The sequence below is a fragment of the Nicotiana sylvestris genome, chromosome 4 (assembly GCF_000393655.2).
Source record: "Nicotiana sylvestris chromosome 4, ASM39365v2, whole genome shotgun sequence".
NCBI lineage: Eukaryota > Viridiplantae > Streptophyta > Magnoliopsida > Solanales > Solanaceae > Nicotiana > Nicotiana sylvestris.
Genome location: NC_091060.1, coordinates 11,906,474 through 11,913,562, shown reverse-complemented (window position 1 = coordinate 11,913,562; position 7,089 = coordinate 11,906,474).

The window sequence follows — 7,089 nt, the reverse complement described above, 5'->3', positions numbered from 1 at the left end:
GATACCCAATTTTTCCCTAGATATTTTTGTACCCAAAATACTTCCAAAATAGCATATATGTGCATATATCAGCACACCCAAGAGTTTTGGTATTTTTTAATAATTTTTAAACCAATTTATTTCCTATTTTAACACCATAAAATCTAATAATTATTCCCAAAATTATTATTTTTTGGTGAATAACTTATTTTATCCTCATATTTACACCAAAATATAATTAAGGTAATTTTTGCATATTTTTACAAATTCATTTGGCATTTTTAAAGTTAAATTGCATATAATTGCAATTACAGCCTATTTTGTAATTGATAGCATTTTATAATTACAAAATTAACCCCAGCATTTTTTAAATTAATATTTATATAATATTTGTTTATCCAGTACTTTTAATTTGCTTTTAAAATCATTATTGCTATTTTTATAAAACAAAATGGGAAAAGTGGCTATTTACAATCTAGCCTCAATTATATTTCAATTTCAGCCAATCTAGCACCCCAATTTAACCCAACTCAGCCCCAAAATTGAGCCCAAATTACCCAGCTCAATTACCACTCTAACCCGACCCAGCACCTATTCAATCGACCCAGCCCATAACCCCTTTTAAATCCCGGTCGTTGATCATTTTAGATCAACGACCACCGTTGCTTCTTACCTTTTTTAATCCAAACGACCCTAAACCCTACCTCATTATTTCAGAGGCACCGCCTTTGAATCCCTTCTTTCTCTCAACTCTCTCTCAACTCACCTCAAACCCTAGCCGCCGCCTCTCACTGAAACCCTAATCCATGGCTTCCCAAGCTCATCGGAGGCCTATAACAGCCTCCCATGGCTTTTACGTGCTCGTTTCTGAGGTCCTATGACCAGATCTTGAAAGGTTCCTATAGGCATGATCTCTACGAGTTACTGATTTTAATAACTTTGAAACGTTAACAGCCTTATAAACATGATATCTATATGTTGATTTATCATTAAACCTAACGGTTTTCCTAATGTCATTATAAATGTAGAAATGCAAATCCCTATATGCATGGTATCTATATGCATAGTTGCAGAAATCAGAAAGTTAGATCCTATAGGCACGGTTTCTACTTGTGAGATTGCATAGATTAATAGTAAAAGTCCTATAGGCATGGTTTCTACCCTTTTGTGCATAAAAGTAAATCCCCTCCCCTTTTCACTAGATCTCCGAGTTTATACAAATTATTACAGACCAGAAAAAATAAGAAATAAATAAAAATACATCAGAAATTATAGCTAGATCCGAGTAGCCTAATTCAGACTTATTATCTAACAATATGAGATTGAACCAATTCCGAGATCCAGATTTTCAAAGCCTTCTCTTATCTAGGGTGTTTTAGAGATCCAAGGAGTTTCAAGAACTCCAGGCAGTGCTTACACCCAAGATGTTAATTAGAAAGAGTTATAGTGCAGTGTGAAAGGGCCAGCCCTCAGGTGTCCAAGTTCAGATGGAGCTCAGGGGGTCCCAAGGCAAGGCTCACAAGAGAGGGGCAGAACTTAGTTTCTAAGAATGAGTGTAAGTGCAAGAGGGGGATTAGGAAGTGCCATGGCAGACTGGTGGTCATGCCTAGCCATAGGATAGGCTGGCACACCCCTGACCAGGCCTGTTTAGCCAACAAAGAAGAGCACAGACCTATTGAAGGTCAGACTATGGTCTGGAAAGTGATTAGGACACTGCCAAACCAAAGTCTCAGGCTCAGAATACACATAGAGGGAAAAGGGAATGGGAATTGAAAGAGTTTAGAACTCAGGGAGTCCAGTCCATATACATGAACAACAATATCAAGTGTTGTCATGTTTTCTGAACCATAACTCAACATACAAAGGGTTTAGGGATGGGGATTCATATAGGAGCAGGAATAAACAAACTTGCAAAAAGTAGTAAAATAAACAAAGAGAAGACTGAAGCATAAACACATAAGAGAGAGGTAGAATTTAAACAAGAAGAGACATACCAGTCGCAGAAAAGTAAGCAGGAAGAAAAGCAGAATACTTGCAGCCAAAGCACAATCAGAGAAGAGGACTCTAGCTTATGAGTTCAGAGAAAAACTCGAATGCTTTTAAGAAAAACTAAGAGTATTTGAGAGAAGAAGTAGTGACTTATGCTGTGTGTTGTTCGTGTCTTTAATCATAATCAAAGGGATTATTGTTCAAACGGATACTAACATGATAAAAAATAAGGAAAGAAAATCAGTCTGTAAGCAGAATGGTTGTTGCCATAAAAGGAGCAGTAAAATCATACAATAGGTGTTTAAGTCCAAGTACAGGATTGTACTTATTTTTGGAAAGGGTTTAGTAAGGCCAAACCAAGAAAGAGAATCAATTACCCTTAATACGTGAGTAAGAGGGAAAAGTTTTGAAATCAGTTATGAGTTTGAAAATCAATCACAGAAGGGACTCAGTATATAAAGGAATGGAAAAGTAATAGACATGTGAGGCCAAGCTATGGCAAAAGAAACAACATACAGTAGTAGCATAGAGCAAGCATTCGAAGCATGATAGTCAGGTTTCAGTGGTTTAGTAATAGAGAAAAGGATCAGAGGCATGCAAAGAGTCGAGTGAAAATCATAGTCGAGTTTGACAGGTAGCAAGAACTCAGAACCAAAAGAGTCACATAAAGAAAAAGAGAGTTGAAGTAAAGGAATCACATTGAGCAATTTCAACAGACGAAGAACTTCAGGAACTCAAATAGACCCCCAAAGAACTAAGGTTTTCAAAATCAATCAGGTTTAGAGGCGATAAACAAGTGAAACAAGCAGACAAATTCAGAATCTCGAATAAACCCCAAAAATTAGGGTTTTCAACATGCTAACTCAGATAGAAAAACAAGGTAAACAAATGTTAACAAACAGACTAAGAAACTCAAACAAAATCTCAAGAATTAGGGTTTTAAACATGCTAACTTAGATAAAAAACAATACAAGCAAAACACAGTAAAACATGTCGAGAATCAGAGAAGAGATTCGAAATACCTTAACAGAAAACCCGAATTAAAGAATAAAGAGTTTTGAAAGTAAAAATTAAGGAAACTTTGAGAAAGATGCTTAGCAAGTTCAAAACACACATAGATCTAGAGCTGATCTGAAATAAAATCGGAGGAACCTTAGAGATTAGGGTTTCGTAAGAAACCCAGGTGATGAGGAAGGCTTTGAAAACCATCGATCTAAGCAGGAGAGTCGAAGGTCGAACTCGGATAGCCATGGCTGGCCGGACAAAGGTTGAAGACGACTAGAGAACAGTCATCAAGCAAAGGCTTGGTCGAAACCTTTCAAGATCTGGTCAGAGGACCTCAAAAACGAGCACGTAGAAGCCTTGAGAGGCTGGTATAGGCCTCCGATGAGCCTGGGAAGCCATGGATTAGGGTTTCAGTGAGAGGCGATGGCTAGGGTTTGAGGCGAGTTGAGAGAGAGTTGAGAGAAAGAAGGGATTCAAAGGTGGTGCCTCTGAAAGAATGAGGTAGGGTTTAGGGTCGTTTGGATTTAAAAAGGTAAGAAGCAACGGTGGACGTTGATCTACATGATCAACGGTCGGGATTTAAAAGGGGTTATGGGCTGGGTCGATTGAATAGGTGTTGGGTCGGGTTAGAGTGGTAATTGGGATGGGTAATTTGGGCTCAATTTTGGGGCTGAGTTGGGTTAAATTAGGGTGCCAGATTGGCTGAAATTGAAATATAATTGAGGCTAGATTGTAAATAGCCACTTTTCCATTTTGTTTTATAAAAATAGCAATAACGATTTTAAAAACAAATTAAAAGTACCGTATAAACAAATATTATATAAATATTAATTTAAAAAATGCTGGGGTTAATTTTGTAATTATAAAATGCTATCAATTACAAAATAGGATGTAATTGCAATTATATGCAATTTAATTTTAAAAATGTCAAATAAATTTGTAAAAATATGCAAAAATTACCTTAATTATATTTTTGTGTAAATATGAGGAGAAAATAAGTTATTCACCAAAAATAATAATTTTGGAAATAATTATTGGATTTTATGGTATTAAAATATGCAATAAATTGGTTTAAAAATCATTAAAAATACCAAAACTCTTGGGTGTGCTGATATATGCACATATATACTTTTTTGGAAGTATTTTGTGTACAAAAATACCTAGGAAAAAATTGGGTATCAATAGCTGCCCCCCTTTACCCGAGGAGGATGAAAGAGTTGTCGGGTAAAGACAAAATGGTCAATTTTGATCGGAAGCGGCGATTGAAAAGAACTTTGACCGACCTCTGGTTTCTGAGTTACCTACATATCCCTAGTTTTACAGGAATCAGGCCATATGTAGTTCAAGAACCATTGACGAAATGTGCCGATGGGGATTTGAAAAGGAACCATTAGATTGGAAAGATGTTTGAAGTCTAATAGGCAGCGATAATCGGAGCGGGATCGCTCTTGCTGAGACTGTCATTGCCAGCCGGTGTACCTGCAAGTAAGCAATACGAGCGTATATCGTGCGTAAATTTAAACGTGATGCAAGTTCCCATGAAATGATGTTCTCGGGCCATGTAGAGGGTGCCTCCGAACTATGATGCCTTTGAATAGGTCGGTGGTCATTCAGCCCATGAAATACAAAAGGTGGCGATCTTTCAGCCGGTACATAATTTAAATGAAGGTGGCGATGTTGCAGCTGTGCGAGAAAAGTAAAGAGGCGATATTTCAGCCATGCAGGATGGAGACAATGCTTAGTATCGAAAGGAAGATAGAGTAGCCTTATGCATATGGAAACAGGGCTTAGTCTCGAAAGACAGATAAGTAGCCTTATACAAATGATGATGGAGGCAGAGCTTAACCTCGAAAAGCAGAAAAATAGACTTCTGCAAAAATGCAGATGGAGATAGAGCTTAGTCTCGAGAGGAAGATAAGTAGCCTTATGCAGATGATGATGGAGACAGGGCTTAGTCTCGAAAGGCAAAAAAGTAGCCTTATGCAGATGATGATGGAGGTAGAGCGTAACTTCGGAAGGCAGAAAAGTAGCCTTATGCAAAATGCAGATGGAGACAGAGCTTAGTCTCGAAAGGTAGATAAGTAGCCTTATGCAGATGATGATGGAGACAGGGCTTAACCTCGGAAAGCAGAAAAGTAGCCTTATGCAAAAATGCAGATGGAGACAAAGCTTAGTCTCGAAAGGCATATAAGTAGCCTTATGCAGATGATGATGGAGATAGGGCTTAGTCTCGAAAGGCGGAAAAGTAGCCTTATGCAGATGATGATGGAGGTAGAGCTTAACCTCGGAAGGCAGAAAAGTAGCCTTATGCAGATGACGATGGAGGTAGAGCTTAACCTCGAAAAGCAGAAAAGTAGCCTTATGAAAAATGCAAATGGAGACACAGCTTAGTCTTGAATGGCAGATAAGTAGCCTTATGCAGATGATAATGGAGGTAAAGCTTAATCTCGGAAGGCAGAAAAGTAGCCTTATGCAAAATGCAGATGGAGATAGAGCTTAGTCTCGAAAGGGAGATAAGTAGCCTTATGGAGATGATGATGGAGACAGGGCTTAACCTCGGAAGGTAGAAAAGTAGCCTTATGCAATGCAAGAATGTAAAAGGACGAATAGTAGTAAGATCTCTTAGCTGATGGTCGATTACAACAATATGACTGCTGGGGAGATTGTGTACGGATAGCAATTGGGGGCAAGTGATTATTCTGAAAAGTTACATTCTTGGGAAAGTATGCGTACATAAATATACTTAACGATACTGCAAGTTGAGTGCCTGCATCCAAAGAAAAATCGTGAGTTCTGTAAGGGGAAAAGGTTAGTTCATCTTTCTCGGGCTCTTGACGTTGTGTGTTATTGGGGTAGCATCGCTAAACAATAGCAATTCGGATAATAGTTATGCATGATTTAGTAAATATAACGTAAGCATATAATCAAAAATAGTTTTCTTGAGATGAACCAACGACTGCGACATGGTTCAAGACATTGCAACCTCTTTCGCTCCGGAATTTTGAGGGTCCTCCTAAAAATTCTGCCCCAGTTTGCTGAGCGAACATTTTTTACAGCTGTGCTAAATGGATAAAAAAATCATCTTCAAAATATTGAGGGTCCTCCTCAAAATTTTGCCCCAGTTTACTGGGATGGCGCTTCGGGCGATGCATGGACTAAAATCAACTTCGGAATTTTGAGGGTCCTCCTCAAAATTCTGCCCCAGTTCCCATAGCGGGGGAAAATGGAAGTTTTTATTAAATTGTAACCAAACCCATAGAGCTGCCTACGTATCCCCTCTTAAACGGGAATCAGGTTAGGCGTAGTTCAAATTACATCATAAAGGGAATCATAAGTGGTTACACATAATATCATTTCACTGCATCTGAATTTATTGGCTTCGGCCAGACTTCTCCATCCATCTCTACAAGAATAAGGGCTCCTCCAGTTAGAACCCGGTGAACCATGTACGGACCCTGCCAATTGGGAGAGAACTTCCCCTTGGCTTCATCTTGATGTAGGAATATTTTCTTCAACACCAGCTGTCCCAGTGTAAACTTCCTTGGCTTAACTCTTTTGTTGAAGGCTGTGGACATTCTGTTCTGATACAACTGATCATGGCAAACTGCATTCATCCTTTTCCGATCTATAAGGGCTAACTGCTCATAGCGACCTTTTACCCATTCTGCATCATCTAACTCTGCTTCTTGTATGATCCTTAAAGAGGGAATTTCTACCTCGGCGGGGATGACCGCCTCTGTACCATAAACCAGCATGTAGGGAGTTGCTTCGGTCGATGTGTGGACTGTGGTGCGGTATCCCAATAAGGCGAATGATAATTTCTCATGCCATTGTTTGTGCCTTTCGACCATCTTCCTTAGTATCTTCTTGATATTCTTGTTGGCTGCCTCCACAACTTTATTCATCTAAGGCCTGTAGGCTGTAGAGTTCTTGTGTTTTATCTTGAATGTTTCACACATTGTTTTCATCAAGTCGCTGTTGAGATTGGAACCATTATCAGTGATGATTAATTCCGGAATTTCGAACCGACAAACAATGCGGTCGCGGATGAAATCTGCCACAACCTTCTTAGTGACCGCCTTGTATGATGCTGCTTCGACCCATTTGGTAAAATAA